Here is a 23172-nt window from a genome sequence, read left to right as displayed (position 1 = left end):
AGCAAATAGGTGTTCATCCAAGAACTGGTCTTCTACCGCCATTGCATCATTTTTTCTTAGCGCTCAGGAGGGAAAATCTGCCACAAGGTTTTCCCTCCCCGGTCGATCCTTTATAGTTATGTCAAATTCCTGCAAAAGTATTAACCAACATGTCACTCTTCCATTCGTGATGGGTTTATTAGCTAAATATTTGATAGCAGAGTGATTAGTATATAGAACTACAGGGTATCTAGTTATATAGTGTCTGAATTTGTTAATGGCATAAATAGCAACTAAAAACTCTTTCTCTATTACTGTATAGTTTAAATCAATAGGAGTTAAATTTTTGCTAATGTAGTATATAGTGTAGGGTTTCTTGTCATCTTCTTGGCCAAGAACTACTCCAATAGTTGAATCTGATGCGTCTGATGAAATCTAGAATGGTATATCCCAATTCGGCCCTCGTAATACTGGTGTTGTTGACAGTAGCCGTTTCAATTCTGTAAAAGAAATGTCACATTTTTGAGTCCATATAAAATCAACATTTCTTGTTAAGGCATATAATGGTGCAACAATTTGTGATAAGTTCTTTATAAATCTATGATAATATCTTGCAAATACCATAAAACTATGTGGCTCTATTTGAGTGCAAGGATTAGCTAATAAGAGGATTACCTATTGTTAAGGGATAAATTCCCCTAGGGTCTTGGGTTGATACCCTAGCAGATCAAAGGTTATCTATACAGATAAAGACACATTCCATATAGCCATAATGCTAATATAAGCAAACTATACGATAAGGGGCGTACCTGGGGGTCCTTCGTTTGAGAATATCCTGCCAGGGTCCAAACCCTCTTTGAGTTCCTTTTGCTCCTTCAACCTGCAAAACAATAAATTCAAGAAAGTACAGCAGTATATGGACTAAACATCATAAAGAAATCATCTTCTTAATATATTGAAAGGTAGTTATGTATGCAATTAAACAACCATTCATATATGAATCATAACATGGATATCATAAATGTGAAGAAGATTTATATCAGGAATAAAGACAAGTGTTTCTTTTATTATAGACAAATAAAGTACAAAAATGAATAATTTCACCTTATTCATCCTTTCGCAGGCTCCAAGTACAACCATCCTCTGGATTCGTCCAGTCTCAAGCCTTTCACAAACTCCTTCCATGACTTACTCCATGATATCTCAAGTAGTAGATAGACATCATCACACAAGGAAACAAAGGTTTCCTGTAAATGGGGGAAGTGCAGGAGGCACTAGGATCTTCAGACCTGGTCAGGGAAATCTCACCATAGTAACCTTTCTCTCTCTTCTCTCCTCCATTAGGCATTTCCATTTAAGCCTTTTTATACTTCTCCCAAAGTAATTTTTTAGTTGGGAATTTGTTGGGAATAGTTGGGCCATGGGCATTAATAGGTAATCAATAGGTGAAACCCGTGATCTCTACCAAACATTAAGGAGAGTTAATCTTTTTAAGTGTTTTAAGACATATACGCGGGTTTTGTATACACAGACCCGCGTACACATGTGTTTAGCTCAGGGAAATGTCGTGTATAGGGAATAAAACATTGTTTTTAAATTTTGGACTAGGTCTGGAAGGAGGGGTTGACCTAGGCCATGAGTGCAACATCACAAACATCAAGAGTTAGGTTTGGAGCTATAACAGATGCCCCCTAATATATGAGGTCAGAATGGGTACATGATGGCCAAAATGTATTAAGCAAGTTCACAGAAAGGAAATCTTCCAAAAACTGAGAAGGACTTCACTAGAGTTCAGCCTGCCAAGCCACAAAAGGAGATCAGAAAGAAACAATGTCTGAGGCAGGCATACCCATGCTCAAAGAAAGTAAAGCATGTCCGCATATCAAGTACAAGCAGATCCACTAAGTATACAAGTATAGATAATTGGAAAATACATAATGGATCATCTGATCACGATTGAACAAGTACATGTCTGAATATCACATATAAGAATGTCAATGATGTTGAAGAATGAGCCGGATCATTGATATCAAAGACTGATCACAAAAGGTACCAAATGAACATGATGGAATCGGATGGTACTACACTACAAACTCAAGTTCCAGCATATAGAATGATGCCATGACTGACTGCAACATATAAGGTGGAATGGTATCAACTAGCAGCAATAGGAGCAACTGTCCAGTGAACCAATGAATGTTGATACAACCTGAGGTCTTCACCAACTACTATGGTACATTTCTACACCATGGGAATAAATAATCTGAAGTCGACCATGTGAGAAATCGTTTGATTACCAGTCATCGATGTATGCCATTAACAAACACGAGACTACTCACCGATAATGATAATGAGTGTCAAGGTACCGAGTACAATCTAACAAGTGTGAATGGATGAGCTGAAGTCAAACACCTGTAAGAATATATCAATCAGGAGACCATGATGGTTTCCCACTGTCGACAGTGAAGGATTTTCCACTAATGACTGCAAACCCCAAGGTACTGCCAAATGGACTCTAGATCTTTTCCCCAGAGCAATGAGTCGAAGTCGGTAGGGAAAGATCCCCTAGAAGGAAGGCATTAAGGCATCCTTAATCAATCTAGCGCGAGTGTAACCCATAGGCCAATAATGTGGAAGGAATCATACGAAAAAGATGTAGTAACCTAACCGAAGTACATTTCTGGTGTACACAAGATGTGACTAGCACACGACAAAAACCCTTTGAACCAACCAATAATGAAAGTTGACATAGAGGCGAGGTATCCACCAATAGGGTCAAATGGAAACCAAGGTATTGCATGAATCCCAATGTGTGACAATGTAAGCTGATGTCGAACACAAGGGAAACCACTCAGTTAAAGACCCATGACACTGATCGATGCTGAGCACAAGGTGACCTATCAATAATGAAAATAGGGCCAGGGTGTAGCTCTAGGCCTGTCCACAGAGCAAGATGTCATCGTCGATAAGGACAAGACTCGCCAGCAAGAAGTTAATGGAGACTTTCTCAAACCCGCATGAGTAAAGGACCAATATAGCTGATGTGATGATAGACATGATACTAAAAACCATGGATGGCCGACTGAAAAATCAGTCAAGAGACACCACAGAGAGGCCGACTCAGGCTAACTTCCCTTGAACAAAAGCACGACTCAATGTGACTATGTGGCAGCATATGCTGACTCTGTATAAGTTCGTCATGCAGGAGGCACGAACGAACCCTCCATATGATTGGAAGAGATAACCAACTGGGGGAGAACTGACTAAATAACAAGGTTAAGTTGTACCTAAGTCAAACTAAATCTCGCCCAAATGGAGGAGGCTTTGTTTTTAGTGCTTTTCTCAAGAGCGTCACGACTGACTCTAGCTGCCAACAATAAATGGAAATATTGTCCCGTTCCTTCTGTTTTTTATAATATATAATTTTTGTCTCTTTTTCTGTTAAGCTGGAAAAAGAATAAAAGAATGCTATAGTACAGTGGAAAGAACGAGTGTCGGTGAAGTAGATGATCTAGTTCCTGGGATTGGAACATTCTTATGCTCAATGCAGGGAGGCGAAAACTGGTCAAAGACACTCAAAGGTATGTTCCTTCCATGGGTCAAGGTGTGTCAAGTTGTAGAAGTTAAAGGTATGCAAGTTTGATTTTGCAGTCGTCATGGTCAAAAGTTGGCTTAAAGACGAGTCCAAGTGAAGCCGACTCAAGGCCAAAAGGTGCAAATGGTAAAAATGCAATGCAGTAGTACAACTCAACACAAAGGAGCCTCTAGGGTATAAGGTCAGAATGAAGCGAAGAAGCAAAGAGGAATGAGTCTTCATCGCATAAGTCATGGCGGGACTATAGAGGACTCCCAAGCCTACTCAAATCAAAGCAACATGGGCAACAAATGTCAGTGAGGTTCTAACTATGGTGCCCATGTAAAGGATGGCTTCTACCATTGTGTCATGATTTAAAGAATCGGTGAGTGAATATGGTTTACAAACCATAACACGATGGGATCGACCCTATGGCAAATGTATCGACAAATGGAGGTTAGTATGCATAATGCAATGGAAAAATGGCTTCCCTAACCTATATGTCAGTGAGAAAACGTGTTATATACCTAGGGGGGATAATATGGGATACTAAGGGAGGTACCCAAGGTAATAATGTAATAATGGGATGGGCCATAGTAATAAATAAGGAGGTTAACCCATGCCATGTAAGGGACCACAAGTAGTTAATAATAATGTAAGGGGCCCATGGTATTAGTTGATGGTATGAGGAAACCATGGTAATGATGCATGGTATTGTATGTATGAGGCCTATATAGAGGCTAGAGACTCCACATGGAGAGATATGAAGAGAAGTATTATTGTAGGAACAGGTATATGGCTTGTGGAGTGCTCTCCTTCCTTAAGGAGTGAATGTATGGTGTTGCCCTACCTTAAGGGTTTGATATCAATAAAGAGAATCATTTCTATCTATTTCAATCTTATTGTTCTTGGGTTATTTCTGTTCTCATATATTTTTGGATTAGATCTACAACAATTGGTATCAGAGCTACAACAATTGGTATCAGAGCACTTTCTTGCGCAAACCGTGGAGAATTTTATTTTATTTTTTGTAGGGATTTTTGGGTGGCGAAATTGCAGATCCGATCTATATGTTTTGGTGCCAGATCTGCAGAATCTAATTATAGATCTGTATTCCTTGTGAAAATATACCCAAATTAAAAAAAAAAAATCGGTTGAATCGGAGTCCGGATGAAGGAGATATCGCTGATTTAAAAATCAGTGGGGTTGCAGACAATTTTGAGGGCAGCGAGTTTGCAGCGCAGATCTAGAAGTTCTGGTGCCAGATATGCAAGATCTAATTGTAGATCTGGAATCTTTGTGAAAAAACACATGATTTCAAAAAAAAAACAGTCGAATCGGAGTCCGGATGAGGGAGATATCGCTGAATTAAAATCAGCTCTTTTTGCATAAATTTTGGGTGACGGCGGGAGAGTAGCAACGCAGATTGGAAATTTCAAGTGCCTGGATCAAGATTTCTACCACATGGGCAGATGCAGAATGGTTGCTCCATTTCCAAAAATAGGTTATAATAGAGATTCTGAGCAATATGGACGAAACTGTGACAATTGCAAATTTTCTCTAAGTAAGTGAATTTTTTCTTCATGGTGATTCTATTATTTACAGGAAAAGATAATGGTCCTACTATTGAAGAATACATAAAACAAAAAACGTTAGCATGGGCAAAAAATTGGAGAAATTCATGGTGGTTTGGTTTCAAAGATGAGGCTTACAAATGGTATCTCTCACTTGATAACAAACAGTTGACCAAACTCTCAGATGCAGAATTTGAAAAAGTCCTTTTAGACAAATGGTCTCGTGCTAGAAAAAAGGAGAATGCGACACATAAGGGTTTTGAGATTAATAAAGAAGAATTTATCTATATTTCAATCTTGTTATTCTTGGTTATTTCTGTTCTCGTATACTTTTGGATCAGATCTACTTTTGGAGCATATGGCTTGTGGAGTGCTCTCCTTCCTTAAGGAGTGAATGTATGGTGTTGCCCTACCATAAGGGTTTTGATAATAAAGAGAATCATTTCTATCTATTTTGATCTTGTTATTTCTTGGGTTTATTTCTGTTATCATATATCTTTTGGATCAGAGCTACAACAAGTGGTATCAGAGCTACAACAATTGGTATCAAAGCCACAACAATTGGTATCAAAGCCACAACAAAACGATACCTGCCATGAAGGGTCAGCAGTCATGGAAGCGTCTTGAAACCATCCAAAAAATGTCCAAAATGTCCTAAAATTCAAACCATTCTCGACATTCCAAGCTCCCAAGTTAAAAGTTACATGAGACCAAACAAAATTAAGTTTTGAATTTTTTTGCATTTTCAGAGCCTATAAAAGAGTTTTTGGACTCACCATTTTCACCATTTGAGTTTGAGAGCAGAGAAGCGGAGCAAAAGGAGAAAACTCTTCCATACGCTAAATTCAACCGTTCAGATTCTTCCAAAATCCCCTGGCAACTCTTATACTTGTCTTGTAATCAATTGTGACTAGTTTTAGAATTTCTAATTTATGTTTTACTGTTAATTTTTTTGTCAAAAATTTCACCGCGGCGTATATGCGGGGTGGATATATGAAACCCGCGTACACACGGGCCCTACACGCGACTGTGTAAATAGACCTACGTATACGCTACGAACATTTCAAACAAAAAAATTAACGGTCTAAAATCATTTTTTCTTCAGGATGCCAATCACTTGGCGAGAAAGAGAGCATACCATAGTGGATGATGGGGTCATGAACGATCCGAATGCTTTGGATGCCTTACAGGGATGTGGTTTGCTAAATTCTTCAAATTGCCAAATATGAAAGCAAACACACATCTACTTGAGATGCTCATTGATTACTGGAGTATCAAGGATGATGCATTTATGATTGACCAAATGCCACTCAGGATAGAAGTGGAAGATATTTATTTCATCACAGGCCTTTCCTGAAGGGGAGAGGTAGTACATTCCAGGGGCAGGACACGAGGCAGTCTCTCAATTGAGGACTACATACATATATATTGCCTGAGACATCCAAAAAAGGCTGGAAGTCAAATTTCAATCGCACGTGTGGAGAGTTTATCGCTAAGGATAATCTTGTTCACCATAGCTAGAGTGAACGGATCAGCGTCTCTGCACCGGGCATCATGCCTAGCCATGAGCTTGGTGGTAGATTTTCTCACCATCATATTCGACTGGTGTACTCCTCTTCTAGCCAGCCTGAAAATCTAGCTCACTTTCATCAAGAGAGGGCAGACCAAAAACTTTGGATATGGGACTATTTTGTGTTCTTTCTTTTTTGAGAGGGTCCCTGCACTTCGTCCTAGAGTACCGGTTTAATCAACACCCCACGAGATCCATGAATGGGCAAGTGGGATAACCTGATGGAACGTCTAGGAGGTGGGGACGTCCCACAGACTGCATTTGAAGATGACTTCTTTTCCTGGTGGGATCAATAGATCATCGCCATAGATGACTACTCTTATGCTGGGTTGGATTTCCGAGGAGATCTCGATCTAGTATTACCACCGACCGCAGCATGGGGCGACATTGGTAAGTGTTTTTTGATTTTATGATTTTTTTGTGATTTTTCAAATGTAATAATGAATTTTGAAAAATGTTTTTGGTAGGATTCAAATGACTAATATGATGATCATGTTCCATATATTGGGCCGGTATGACCAGATGAGTTCCCACGGCACAGACGTCACAGCCGAGGGGCCGAAGAGGCAGCGACAGACACAGAGTGACAACTTCACACAGTTCAGTGGCACTTGGTGAGACTGACTCACGAAGTACCGATGGCAACTCTAGAGGATCTTCTAGTAGATATGCAACGTCATGTGGTTGGCATGCCACGAGACTGGGTCCGCACTCTTAGGCATGTGGGCAATGTAGTAGTTGCCTACTTAGCCGCTCATCCTGAGCCGAGGCATTAGATGTACTAGACATGATTATGGGAATTTGAGTCCCAATTTTGTATATTATTTTTGGACAGACTTATGTACACTCGAGATGTTTTATGATATATATATATATATATATATATATATATATACAGTTCGACTTTTTGATGCTTGATTTTATTGTGATGAATGATTGATGTGCCAGTCTAATGCTTGATTAGTGATAGAATCAGCTAACCAATTATGAGATCTTGGAATGTGCAAATAGTTAATATAAGTAAATTATCTTTGCAACAACCTCACCCTTAAATATGGGTGATATAAACATGGATCCCTTACCCGATAAATGTTATTCAATTGTGACACTATCAATTGTGAATCAAGATAAACTACCAACGAGTCGATTTCGTGAGAAATTGCCTTGGATAGTAAATTAATAACAGCGGTATACTCAACCATATTATTTGAAGCGGGACCAATGCATACTCCCCCTGATACCATCAACTGGCCAGTTGGATAGTAGAGTATCCAAGCTTCGAAAGCGAGGTTCCGAGTGTGCCAACTAGTACCATCGGTGAATCCAAAATAGACCAAGTCATCCATCAACACCTGCCACAGCAGACCAAAAAGTGTTGATATCAAAAACTCTCGATGATATATGTACAAATATACATAATGTACAAAGAAGCCATTGCCTAGCTGCTACTTAAGCAAAGTACTTCTTGAGGTAGAGCCTATTTCAGGGCTCCGCCAACTTGCTTCCTTCAAAATCGATTAACTCATACGACCCTTTTTCTAAAAATCATTTCATTATGAAGGGACTGTACCACATAGTCTTGAACTTGTCTACCCCCAATGTGTGCCTTTAGAAAAGACTCGAGGACAGACAGATTTATCATACTGTGTTTAAACCCTTTTCTTATGAGCCTCATTGATTGTGGCGACATCTCGACACTGCTCATCGAGATGTTCCAAATGAAGGAGGTGGTCTTCGAGACTAGAAGTCTCTGGAAGGAGCTCAACAGCTAACTTAGGAGATGGAATTTCACATTCGATAAGAAAGATAGATTCCATCCCATAAACTAACTTAAAAGGTGTAAAACCAGTAGTAGTCTTCACGGAGGTTCGGTATGCCCAAAGAGCCAGATAAAGCAAAATATGCCAATTGGACCAATTTTTGTCGATTGTCCATTGCAGGATCGTCTTAGGAGTTTTGTTAACTACCTCGACCTGTCCATTGGCCTAAGGATAATAAGGAGATGAATGTTCCTATCGGAGACCCAATTTAAGAGCCAATTTGGACATTAGTTGATTCTGGAAATGACTGCCATGGTCAGTGACAATATCTGTCGGGATACCGAATCTTGAGATAATCTGATTAAAAAGGAACAATGTTGTTGTTTCACTATCATTTTTATTAGTAGGCATGGCCTTGGCCCACTTCGTGAAGTAGTCTACAGCCACGATAATGTACTTGTGATTCGCTATTGAAGGCAGATTACAAGTTGTAAAATCAATACCCCACTTAGTAAAAGGACCGACAGTGACAACGAGAAAAAGAGGAGTTGGATGTGCGCTCATCTTTCGAGTATAAATTTGACACAGGTGACAGTGTTTGATCACTTCAACACAATCTTTGAAGAGCGAAGGCCAAAAATAGTTGGCATGCAAGATATGCTGGGTTGTAGCAAGCCCTGATAGGTGACCAGCACAAGCTCCACTATGGTAGTCATTAAGCACTGACTTTGCTTCCTCTAAGGTTAAACAACACTGAAGGATTGAATCAACCCATCGATGATATAATGTATCACCAATGATAACATAATTTTTAGCCAGGTGATGTAACTTTTGGCGTTCATCCTTAGAGAAAGTAGAGGGAAACTTCGAAGTCTAGAGATAGACAATGATATCTCCATACCAAGGGTCGAGTGAAGAGATGAGGAATAAATGTTCATCAGGAAAACTTTCCTCATAAATAGTATCTTCTCCACAAGGCAGCTCAGAAATTAGCTCAGCAAAAACCATGGATTTCTTAGACTTGGCAGACAAGAACTCGAGATGAAACTCTTGTAGAATGACTATCCATTGATTGTATTTGCCCCTAATCACTTGCCTACTGAGGAAAAACTGAAATGGATTGACCACTGCTAAGACAAAAGTTTTGTGTAGCAAGATATAATGATGGAGCCGCTGGAAAGCATGGACAGCTACCAAAGCCAACTTCTCAACTGAAGAATAGCGAAGTTCAGGACCTATCAAGCCTTGGCTAAAATAATAAATCACATGCTCCGTGAGATCATCATCTTCCTGAATGAGAACCATACCAATGGTTGATTCTATTGCAGCGAGATATAAAAGGAAGTCCCTACCATAATCCGGTGGACTCAAAAGTGAGGCAGAGACTAATGCCTTTTTCAAAGCATCGAATGACTACTGCACAAAGTCCTCCCACATGAATGGAACTCCTTTGCATAGCAAACGCATAAACCCTTTAGTGATCTCGGCATAGTTTTCTATAAACTGTCTTAGGAAATTAGCCTTCCCTTAAAGACTTTGAAGTCACTGAATTGAGGATGGGGGAGGCAACTGAATTATTGCCTCCACCTTGAAGGGATCAACCTGAATCCCTTCATTTGACATGATGAACCCTAATAACTGATCGGATGTAACCACAAAAATGCACTTTTTGGGATTCAACCGGATTTTATAAAATGACATCGCTCAAAAACCAATCGAAGATGACTAGGGTGATCAGTTCTCTTTCGAGAACGAGCAGCGAGATCGTCCAAGTATGCTTCGATGATATGTTTAATGTCATGGAAAGCATATGACATGGCCCATTGGAAAGTAGCTCCAACATTTTTAAGACCAAAATGCATCTTTCTGTATGCAAAGGTACCCTAGGGACATATAAAAGTTGTCTTATGTTGATCTTCAGGACAGATAGAGATCTGATTATAACCAGAAAAACCATCCATGAAGGAAAAAATCTCATTACCCGCACACTCGTCAATAATCTGATCGATGAATGGTGTGGGGTAATTATCTTTTGGACAGGCCTTATTTAGGTCTCTAAATTCGATGCATACTCGGATTGTTCCTTGCTTTTTATCCACAGGGACTGGATTAGAAACCCAATCAGTCAGAGGAACAGGGTATATGAAATCCGCATTGAGCAGCTTCTCTATTTCAGCTTTCATGGCTACTGCTTTCCTAGGATTAACCGGTTGAAGCCTTTGAAGAACCAGTTTAGCGTTTTCATACATCTTGATCTCATGTTGAACTATGGATGGATCAATGCCAGGCATTTCTTCATAAGACCAAGTGAATACATCTCAAAATTTCTTGAAAAGGTCGGTGTAAACTTGAATTTCTTCAGGGGAACATTCAATTCCGATGAAGAGATTCTCGATCATGTTAGGGTTCGTAAAGATGTTTATAGATATCATTTTTGAAATCACCGACATATTACCTTCAGCATGAAAGTGTGTTGGAGCAAAAGGATTTGATACCGTACAAACATCACTAGTAAAGAGCTTGAAGAACCTAGATTCTACTTCCTGCAGTGGAGGAACAAAATATGAACGATGGTGTAAGTCTTCCCAAGGTCAATCTACACTAATCATTACTTCTAGGATTACTTCTTAAAAAGGTAAAACCATATCTAAGCAGTCTAGGGCAGAGGTAGAATGAAGGGTCCAGGTCAGGGCCACATCACCATCTAGATCCTCCTCCAAAAAAGGAGTAGAGTGGTCATTCGCAGAGTTAACGATACACTGGTATCTAAGCTCAACTGCAGACATAGGGAATGCCACTCCATTAACTTGTCATTCAACTAATGTGTTTGTAGGTGAAGGCAAGGTCCAAGGGTCCGAGAAATAATGAGTTCGGAAGAACTATTTTCGAGGAGACTCCTTATATGATGAAACGACATTGATTCTAGCGATAGGAGAGGGAAAATCGAAGGTACCCATCAATGAGGAATACTTCCCAAATCCTAGATTCTCAGTAGGCGGATGAGGGTTATCTACTAAAGGCACAATAGAGTGGGAATTTGCTTGAGGATCGACTAGAAAATTATCCAATTGATCAACCTTAATGATTTTCCCTTCATGAGGAAAGCAAATGACATGAAACAGAGTCAAAACAATGGCGTCCATTTCGTATACCCAGTTCCTTCCTAAGAGGAGATTATAGTCGAGGTTAGCATCAATGACTTCTACTTCAATATTGACAACCTTCCCCACAACACATATGGGAAAGGCTGGGATAATCCCAAGTGGCTTATGAGAATGCCCATTAAATGCAGTCAGGAGGGTAGGTGAAGGAATAGTCGAAGGCGATCCAATAGCCTTCCAACATGACATCGACATGATGCACGTGGAAGCTCCTTCATCAATAATGGTATGAAAAATGTTAATTTTCCGGTATGTAGACTTTATTTGGAAAGCCATATGATGAGGGAGTTGCTTTTTGACATTTAACATGTCGAAATTGAGCACTAAAGAGCTAGTTGGATCAACTGCCCCAATCGCCGAAAGTAAACCACTTCATGGAGCTGCACACGACTGGAGAACCTCTAAAGCGGACATGGCACATGGATTCTGAGCTAGATCCTCAACAATGGAGTAATTCTAGGCAGCCCTAGCATTAGGATTAATAGTCGCGCATTTAGCGGAACATTTTGGTATCCATGGTATTGTCTCGATAGGGGGTCGCTCAATATGAAGGTCAGTATTTCTGGGAGCATTTTTGTCCTTGGAAGTTTCAGCTTCACCGTAATCATGTGACTAAGTGGCCACATGGACATTAGAACCCATCATGAAAACATTTGATGATTTCTCCCCTTCCTGGTTGCCCCCTGCGGAGGTACCAGGGTTTGAACTCGCATTGCAAGAAGTTGTTGCCCTTGGGGAAAAGGGTTTGTTAACTCAGCTTGAGAGCTAAAAGTCCCTTGCTACCCTAACAAGTGTTGAGTGTCTTGAATCTTGGGGCAGAGATGAGTTAAATGGTCTCCATTGCACAACTTGCATGGAAACTTAACTTTATTTTTAGACTCATTTCTACCACCACCAGCATTATTGCCGGATTTATTTGCATCAACCTTCCCATCCTGATTATTTTTCTTACCTCGCCCTTTCTTTTTCCCATTGGAATTTTGATTTCCTTTGGGGTTATTAGATTGGACGTCATTAATCGAAGAGGGTTGGGAAGACAAAGGGTTAGACAATGTGACTTGGTTGTTAGGAGCAATTTGCAAAGACAACTACTGCAATTGGCTCAACAAGTTCACCGCATTTGTGTCTATCAATCCAACGATACCATCTGCATGGGGACCTGGCTTCAACTTGGCTATATCAACCTTAGATCCAGGAGCATCTGGCAAGATTTTTTTTAGGATCCTAGACTGAGAGTAAATCAATTCTAAATGTTGGGCCCTAAAAATATCTTGCTCCTCAGAATAGACTCCAGACATGGAGACATCCTTAGAGATTTCAGGTTGTAAAGATTTCAAAAACCATTCGAGATGGTATTCCGGAGGGATTTTGGCTTTAATGAGCCTCTTTCTCCCTCTCCATTCCCGTATATGGTCAGAAATTTGAGTTGGGTGTCCTGATGAAAAGTGGCCAGAAGTTCAGTTCTGACATCATAACAGATGGGCAACTGAAAATGATTTAAGAAAATATTAGCTAAGTCAGTGAAAGATGTAAGGCTACCCCGTAGCAACTCTATATACCACTTGGCCGCATTACTAGTCAAGGTGCCATGAAAAATTATCAACCTAATCGAGTCATCAATAAGAGAGTTCGATGAGCACCACAAATGGAATGTAGTTACATGGTCACCTGGGTCTTCACTACCCTTCCCTTTGAATTTTGGAATGTCCGAAGGGAGTTTGGTTGGGACCAGAGGCCAGGCCGGGTTGTATTTGATTGGATCATTTGTTAATTTCGTGAGATCTGGCAAGTTCAAAGTTGCCAGAAAAGGAATCCTAGGAGGACCTTGGGGATTCCACCAAGACTGGGCGAAGCTCCCAAAGTTCTGAAAAGATGGGCCTGGATTTTAGAAGGCACCAGGCTACCTGAAGTATCCAGTAGAACCAGCTGAACCAAAAGGCAAACCTTGTGGTCCAGCGAAACTTGGAGTTTTACCAACTTTGGCCACAAAACCTCCATAACCGGCGAAGCTTCCTCCTAAAGGATTATAAGGAGTCAATAACCCTTGATAAGGATTCCAAGTAGAAGCTAAGGGAGGAATACCTTGAAACAAAATAAATATGGAGTACGGCCCATTCCCTTGTTGGCCGAAAAATGGATTCCCAGTTCTCATGCCACTAACCGCAGGGTTAGTCCAACCTTGAAAAGGATTGCTGCTTTGTCCTATAGAAGAAAAAGGCATAGATCATACTGTCAGGTTGGAATGTGGTATATGACCACTTCCGAAAGGAAAACCCTAGAATGAAGTTGATCCACCCACCATGGATGTGGAGGCACTAAACAAAACTTATGGAATACCTTGTGAAAGGGTTCCAAATGGGAAGAATCCAGTACTAAAAGCATTGGCTTGGGAATTTCCACTCGTAGAAGGAATGGAGGTAGACCCAACTAAATATGTGCTAGAAAAAGACCCAAATAAAGATGCAGAGGGGATGGAAATAGTTCCTCCCCCTTGTACTGATGTTGGAGTCTGCATAGTTGTAGCACTTGTAGTAGAATCCATGCTTCCAGTAGTGGTCATCGATGGTAAGTTCGTAATGTGACCTAGACTTGATGGTCTATGCATCGGAGTCCCAACGTATCATAATACTTTTGGATAACTAGAAGGTATGGGAGAATTCAGAGCCACTAACGACTCTAGGATTTCTTCTACCTCTATGTTATCTTTTTTCTGAAAGAGAACTTGAGAAATAACTGGAGTGTTCCTCTCTTGTTCTGTGGAAGTACCAAGACTATTCTGAACACTAATGCCCCCGAGAGGAGGATCAATCCCTGATGCGCCAGCTTCCACGGGATGAAACCCAACGGCAATATTACCTCTCTGCCTTCTAGGAGAAGGCTCTAAACTTGGTGGTGAAAGACCACGAAGTCTTCAAGACCGTCTAGGTGATTGGTCAGCCACTTTGAATTTTTTATTAAGATTTAACTAAAGACTTAAAAAATTGAAAGCTCGGCCAAATAGGAGCACAGAGAACACACTAAAAAGTCCCTAAAAGATATCAGCCAGTCAAACAACTTTCAACTATTTTCGCTCCAGGTGATGAGTATTGGACACCAAAATACAAGAAAGTGAAGTAAGGGGCCTTCCAAAGATAGTCTAGGATAATGACGGCCCAGTCCTATCAGCAAAGGTAATAGAGGAAGTTACACTGACCTCATAACAACAACCTGCATCAGTGCAAGCCCCCAAGCTTCGCAAGGGTGCCCTCCAGTAGTACCGTTGAGAGTGATACAATGTCGACCTCAGGTGCCACGGGATTCCCCTCCCCAGCCAACAGTGTAGATCCCTAGGAGTAGCAACTAAGGTTACCAACTTGTGTCAGAAGCCAAGCGAAACAGTCTTGAGGTAAGATCCGACAAGTAGAGGGGGTTTCTCTCTTCCCTGTCTTCAAAAACCCTCGTGCTTAACTCCCAGATCCGGAGCTTTCCTGGTCTCCCTAATGCTATTGGATTTTTACTCACTATTCAGACTCCTATGTTTGACAGTTTAAATGGCCTTGGAGAGTTATCTCTCCACTCGCCTAATCCAAGGCCCTAAAATATCCTAAAACTTGTTGGTGTGTCTAACATGACAATTATAAAAAGTTCTAGAATATTTTAATTAGTGCTTTTTTTAAATGGGTTGTTCTTTAAGTCAAGGGATAAGCGGAAGTGAAACTAGTGGTGTTTTGATGCAAAAGAAATTAATAAAAACCAAACTATATGCAAATGCACTTGTTTTTGTTTTTCGATGAAAGAAATTTCTACTAGGTTCAGAGGAACTTCAAAGAAAGCAACAAATTTTTCTTTTCTTTTCCTTTACTCACGCTTCACACTCAAAAATTAACAAAACTATGGATGCCTAAAAATATGCACAATTTTATCCTAATGCGACAAGTACACGCTGATGCAAAACTCAAAACTACTCTTATATGAAGAAATGAAAGTTACTTCTTTATCAATTTTTAATTTTCCATTTGAAATGTTTAGATAGAATATAAGTTGTTGATGCTCATTTCATCCAAACACTAAAAGAAAGTTTCAAGACAAACAAAAACACACTTTCACTCATAAAAAGGAAACTAAATCAAAACCAAGTGCAAGAAAGCAAGACCAAGTTTCAAGAAGTTTTCTTCAAAAGCAAAACAAAAATGACTTTTCAAAAGTGCTCTAAACAAGACTGAAACTTTATGATCGAAGAATAGGCAATGAAACACTTTGCGAGTTTGCAACACAAAACAAGTGAGAACTCAACAAAAATGTGTTTCAAAATGCTCTTAACAATAAAAAAGCAGCAACAAGAGCTTGGCAATAAAGACCAAAATATTGAAAAGACAAATTTCAAGAATGTGTGAACCAACAACTTTCGGAAAGCAAGAAAAACAGATGGTCATAAGGATACAGTTTGGACATGCAAACCAAAAATTCACCAAAACAAAACTTGACACAAATATTGAAATCAATCTTTCTACCCTAAAAACACAGAGCAGCCAAGATTCCTAGCAAGAAATATTGTGTTCTAAAGAAAAATTGATGACATTTGCAAGAAAAACAAATAAGACCAACACTTTCCACAATCAGAGAGAATTTGAAATCAGATACTTACTGTAAAACTAAAAATTGACACAGAAAAGTAACTATTTGGGATTGAATCAAACTAGCAGATAGACCTTCAGAAACAAGAAGATTTGAAAAAACTTGAAAATTACAAGATATACGTGATTGTGTTAGTGCATAGCTGCGTGTATACATGAATCAACCTAAGGAAACTTGTGTATATGCAGGTTTACTTGAGGAAACATGCATATATATGCCTCTGTAAACAGGAAAAACAACGTATATAAAAGATTTCAAGAGAAAACAAGAAACAGTCTGAAGAAACTGATCATACTTATAATTCAAGTTCCTACAAGGACAAACTACACAGTAACAGCAAGAAAACAGACAGCTGAGCCTTGATTGTCTTGAATAAAAAACCAAACTAGGAACAACAATATTGTTGTCCCCAGCGGAGTCGCCAATTCTGTTAAGGGATAAATTCCCATAGGGTCTTGGGTTGATACCCTAGTAGATTGGAGGTTATCTATATAGAGAAACACACATTCCATACAACCATAATGCTAATATAATCAAACTATATGATAAGGGGCGCACCTGGGGTCCTTCGTTTGAGAAGATCCTGCCAGGGTCCAAACCCTCTTGGAGTTCCTTTTTCTCCTTCAACCTGCAAAACAATCAATTCAAGAGAGTACAACAGTATATGGACTAAACATCATAAAGAAATCATCTTCTTAATATATTGAAAGGTAGTTAGTTATGCAATTAAACAACCTTTCATATACGAATCATAACATGGATATCATAAATATGAAGAATATTTATATCAGGAACAAAGATAAGTGTTTCTTTTATTATAGACAAATAAAGTACAGAAAGGAATAATTTCACCTATTTCATCCTTTCACAGGCTCTAAGCGGAACCGTCCTCCGGATTCGTCCAGTATCAAGCCTTTAACAAACTCCTTCCATGACTTACTCCATGATATCTCAAGTAGTAGATAGACATCATCACACAAGGAAACAAGGGTTTTCTGTAAATGGGGGAAGTGTAGGAGGCACTAAGATCTTCAGACCTGGTCAGGGAAATCTCAGCATAGTAACCTTTCTCTCTCTTCTCTCCTCCCTTATGCCTTCCCATTGAAGCCTTTTTATACTTCTCCCAAAGTGTTTTTTCAGTTGGGAATTTGTTGGGAACAGTTGGACCATTAGCACTAATAGGTAATCAACAGGTGAAACTTGTGATCTCCACCCGAAATTAAGGAGATTTAATTTTTTTAAGTGTTTTAAGACATATATGTGGATCGGGTATACACAGACCCGCGTACACACGCGTTTAGCTCAGGGAAATGTCGCGTATAGGGAATAAAACACTGTTTTTTAAATTTTGGACCCTAGGCCATGAGTGCAGCATCACAAACATCAAGAGTGAGGTTTGGAGCTATAACACCTATATTTTTGCTGGATCTACTTGAACTCTAGTTGCTGAAATGAAATGACCCAAGATCAGGCCCTCGGTCAGCATCATATGGCACTTCTCATAGCTTAAGCAGAGCCTAGTTGCGATACATTGTTCTAGGACTTTCTCCAATGTATTTAATGCTTATTATAACTCATCTCCATAGGGTGTGAAATCGTTCATGTATACCTCCAATCCTTCATTTATCATGTCTGAAAAAATACTGGGTATGGTTCTTTGGAATGTGGTAGGTGCGTTACACAATCCAAAAGGTAATACCCTATAGGCAAATGTTCACCACATACAGGTAAAAGTAGTTTTATCCTAGTCTTCAAGGGAAATATGAATTTCATTGTAGCAACTGAATCCATCCAGGAAAGAGAAGAATTTCTTCCCCACCAGCATGTCTAGGACATGGTCAATGAATGGAAGGGGAAAATGCTCTTTTTGTGTTTCTTTGTTGAGTTCTCTATAGTCAACGTATATCTGCCACTTCCCATTCTTTTTAGGGACCACTACTAATGGAGAAAGCCACTTACTGTTAGATATAGGATAGATAAAATTCCCATATAATAGTTTTTGAAGTTCTTCTTTAACAATATCATTTAGGTGAGGATTTAATCTACGCTAAGGTTGTCAAATGGGTCGTGCATCTTCTTCAGTGTAAATGTGGTGCATACATAGCTGAGGGTCAATCTCTTTCATGTCTGGGTAATCCCAAGAAAAATCTCATTTATATTTCTTAAGGACTTGAATAACTTTTTGTTGCCGGTCATCACTCAGTTTACTGTTAATATTCAGGATCTTCCCTGGCTTAATTTCAATAGGTTTGATATTATAAACATGGATTGTCAGTATTGGTTGGTTATTGATATCTCTCAGGGAATCTTCTTCAATTTCATTGTTGAGGACTGCTTTAATCATGTGACATTTCAAACTAGATATTGTAGCAGGATGATTGATAAAGGTATTAATGACATCGTCTTCTGTTTGGTTTTTAAATTCAAGGGCATCTGCCACAGTCAATGGTGATCGAATATTTTCTGTTAAATATGTTACAGGTTGCTTCCTAATTTTTACAATGGTTAGGCTTGGTTGATCATGAGGGTATATGGATCGATTCTTCACATCATTCCCTCTAGTTATGGTCATACTACCTGTCCTGCAGCTGATATAAGCATCAGTGGTTGCTAACCAAGGCCTTCCTAAAATTAAAGGATGACCATCTAGTCAGTTCCTAGGGTTAATGATCAAAAAATCTATCGAATATTCCCAAGTGTCTATAGAAACCATCACATTCGGTAATTTTCCTTCTAGTCTAATCACTGAGTGGTCAACGAGTTCCAGCGAGGTAGTTGTTATTTCCAAGGCTATGATGCCAAGTATTTCGCAAGTTTTTATTGTGAGAATGTTAATGACTACCCCTAAATGAAATAAAGCATTGGAAAAAGAGCGGCCATTTATCTATACTGTGACAATGGGGTTTCCCAGGTCTTCATATTTTATAGGTGTTTCTTTATCTAGTAATAAATCAGACAAAGTCCCGACAACAAGGACAGTTGGGGTTATTTTTTTTTTGCCTCAGAGACTTCTTTATACACAATTCTTTAATAGTTTTGGCATATATTGGAATGTCTTGAATAGCCTGGAGGAGGGGTATTTTTATACAGATATTCTTGACTTCGCCTAAAAGATCAAAGTCGGGATGTTTAATTGGGTGCGGTATCATCAATATTTTTGGGAATGGTGAGGAAGTAGTTATGATCTGTTTGGGAGTTTTCTACCTAACTGTATCTTCCCCTTGTTGATTTTTTATAGTCAAAGGCTTATTCTGGTATGGTTCTTCAGGTTGGAGGTTTTTATCCTTGTCTGGAGCGATTATGCATCTAGATCTTAACTTGAGTTCATTACACTCTCTCAACTCTACCTCAAGGTCCAGACCTTCAGTGATTTACACTGACTAGATCTGTCTGTTGTTTGGATTTGGGTTGGGTCGAGCTGGGAGTTGTGGTCGTATATTAGATTGAGGGTTCTGCTGCAACTTATAAGGTGCTAATAAAGTAGGTTGAGACATAGGAATTGACCCCATAGGCTGGTTTGTGGATCTTTGCCAATTTGATTGCCAGTTCTGATTTTGTGAGGTGGAAGGGGACCATTAGGATGGATAGGTATTTTTATGCTAGAATGGTGGAGGGTAAGAGGGATTTGACCAATTATTGTTTGGATTTGACTGGTTGGGCCATAGTGGCATAGAAATGTTTGAGGTGGCTAAGTAGAAAAAGGTGGCTGGTTCTACCATGCTGCCCCTAAATATTGCTGAGAATTATATTACGAGGGAGGAAAAAATGAAGAAGGATCAGTAGGCATACCTGTCTATCGTACTTGCCATTGACGACGCTGGTTCAGCAGATATACTAGTTCTACTTCTTCTTCCACTTCCTTGAAGACTGATTTTAATCCTTGGAGCAATGGGCAACTTTCCATGGCATGCTCCTTGGTACATATGGCACACACATGTATCGTATCTAGAAGACATTATTTATGACTGTGTTTTTTCTGTAATAGGGACAAAAAATAGCTAAGTTCTATTCTACTTCAGCCTGATTTCATTTAGCTTGCATGATATCCAATTGTGTCATCAAGTTTCCCAAGATATCAGTCTTGAAATCCTCCAATAGGTTGTTGATTTCAACTCTTGTAATTCTTCCTCCGGAGGCTTTGTTGTCTCTAGTGATTGCATTGCATCTGAATGGTTTCAACCTTGTACTGCCCGTAGAGCACCTAATTGTTATAGACAATTTTGTGCCTTGCATGAATTGTCAATAATCCAAGGGATCCAAAGTCCCTAAACATGATGTTCCTACCCCTAGAGGAACAAGGTCAGCAAACCAACAACTCTCAGATCAGTTCTCCACCTGAAAACACTCAAAAACAAGAAATCCTGAAATCAAAGCAGGTGCTCCACTAGGCTTCTGCGCTGAAACTCAACTCCTCCATGGTGTACCTGCGTTGCAAAGCAAGTGGGACAAAGGCCACCTGCGCTGAGCGAGATGGGACAAGTGGCACACTGAGTCATTGCTCTGGAATCTTCCAAAATGACACTTGGATCAGGGATTTCGCCTTGTGATGAGTCAGAGGCTCTGTTTCTCCAAGTGGAAGCAAGGTTCTCCAAGTGGACTCAATAACTGAAGATCAACTGAAGAGAGAGAGGACACAAGGCAGCTACACATCAGTTGCAAGCTGACTCATCCTTTCTCAATTCATCTATATATTGAGCTCTCTCCTATGAGCTCAGGGGGCTGGAATTTTGTGCAAAGTAATTATATGCTGTTGGTTTCACTATAGAGCTATTGGGTGATTGCTTGAAGGAGGTGAAGAGGAGAAATTATTTCTGCTGGGAGGTGTTGCTGGATTGGAGCCTTCAATGGTTGTAACCTTCTCAGAACTTTACTTCTTCATTAATAAAAGCTATTGAGGTTCTTCTATATGCACTTGTTTCAATGATGTTATTGTGATAATTGTATATTTGATTTATGCTAATCCGTGAATCAGTTATGATTGCATGCTTCTTGTAGTTTCCTTCTTTGTTATTTTGCAGGATCTCATTGTAGCTGGGCCAACAAAAGAGCAAAGAGCTGGGAGCAAGCAGTGAAGAGAAGAGTTATGGATTCGACATTAAGCGCAAGGCAACGGTTAGTGCATTTCCTCATTCTCTCTTGCTTTCGTAAAGAAGTAAACCTTAAGTAGTTTTCTTTACAGTTGTTGCTGAGGTACTATCACCCTTAGAGTGGGATAGGGTCATCCGAATCGGATACTTTTCCCTACAAAAAACTGGCGACTCCGCTGGGGATCGTATCTGTTTGATTGTTTGTAGTATTTTGCTATTCATTTCTTGAACAAAAGAGTACCAAATCGAAAAGCTTTTGACTATATCATAAGCGAAGTAGAGGGCAGCTACTCTAGCTCATTTCTGAGCATGTTCATGATTTGAAGAGCTGATCTACAAGGATCCTTGTAAGCTCTTAGTGATAGCTTTTCATCCTCCTAATCATCCCTTTGTGTGTGCTTGACTGATTGCTTCTGATTTGAGCAAAAACTGTGCATTTTTTAGAAAACTGTGACCCGGAAACTGTGAAAACGCAACTTTCATTTTCCAAAGCAGGTAGTACACAGGCTACCTGCTTTGCAACGCAGGTCCCGAAGGGGCTACCTGTGCTGAGAGCCAGACTGGCTGAGCAGCACCTGCGTTGGCCCAATTTTGCCTAGTGCAGTTGGGGTTTCCTCCCTTTTTCTTGCCTGTTTTCACTATAGTTTTTGCAGCAAGTTGTCTTTCTTGTACCAGTTCTGAAACCAACCTTACTTGCCATCATTCCGCCTCTGTTATATAACGAAATTGTACTTGTTCTTTTGTATTTCTTACTTCATTTAAAATTTCCCATAACGAAAGTGAACTAGTCTTGCTTTGGCCTCTTAGATCTGAACCTGTGTTAGGCATTTTGCTGGTCTAAAGAGTTAGCTTGTGTGCTGTCCATAGCTGATTAGTCTTTTTACTTTCATCATTATGGTTTGATTTCATGTATTTCCTATGATTAAACAAGTAAATCTTAAGGTGTCTTTTGATTTTGGACAAACTTGTTTGTTTTCGCTTTAAATCGAAATCAAAGTTATATAACAACTTTCTTTTTGTAATACATCAACATTAAGAAAGGGAAAAGAAAATACATGCATTGTGCATTTTGCATTTGAAAAATTTTGCGTGATGATTTAGGAGAAAGTGCATTAGTTTGTGCTGTATGAACTATGTGAAAAGATTTTCCTTTCTTCTCCCTCAGTAGTTAAGATTTTCATCAGTAAAAAAGATTTGAAAAAGCTTGCTTCTCATCTTAGGCTGCATTTAGGAATTTGTCATATACATCTCGTGGTGAACCTTGAAAGGCAAACTTTAAAAAGATCAACTTAAAATATACTGAATGAACATAACAACGCATTTGAAACATAACGCAAACACATAGAGGTCTAGGTAGAGACGTGTTCCGGCGTCGTTTAACATAGTGACTGTCGATCTCTACGAAGGTGGGTGATTCCTCCTGAGAGTCGGTGGCACTAATACGGACTTGTGCTCCCACGTACCGTCACATATATATTGGGAGACCCCTATAGGCATTTATCCTTTATCCTTAGGAAGCCGTGTCGGCTGCCCTACTGATCGCGATGTAGTGAACACAGCATTCACGAAGATCGACCACCCGTACCGTAAAACGTATTCTGTGGTTTCGCGAAAGGTTTGGCACACCCTCTGCCTAGATCTCCAGAGCAGTTTCTTTTGGCATTTTTCAAACTCTATAACTGAAAAGGTCCAACCGAGCATTTGTCACTTCGGGCTCGTTCATACATCGAAGGAGACTAGAGTCATCTTTAGCTTTTTCTCGACTCTTAAAACATGAAAAAGCAAAGTTATGTTTAAAAGCGTCTAATAAAATTCATTCAAATCGGAAACACAAATTTTCCCCTTTATATTTT

Source organism: Pinus tabuliformis, chromosome 2_1 (genome assembly GCF_031772625.1).
Source record: "Pinus tabuliformis cultivar Carrire ecotype Pingquan chromosome 2_1, CPIR1, whole genome shotgun sequence".
In the NCBI taxonomy this organism is placed as follows: Eukaryota; Viridiplantae; Streptophyta; class Pinopsida; order Pinales; family Pinaceae; genus Pinus; species Pinus tabuliformis.
The sequence above is the reverse complement of the archived record's forward strand: the minus strand, read 5'-3'. Positions refer to the sequence as shown.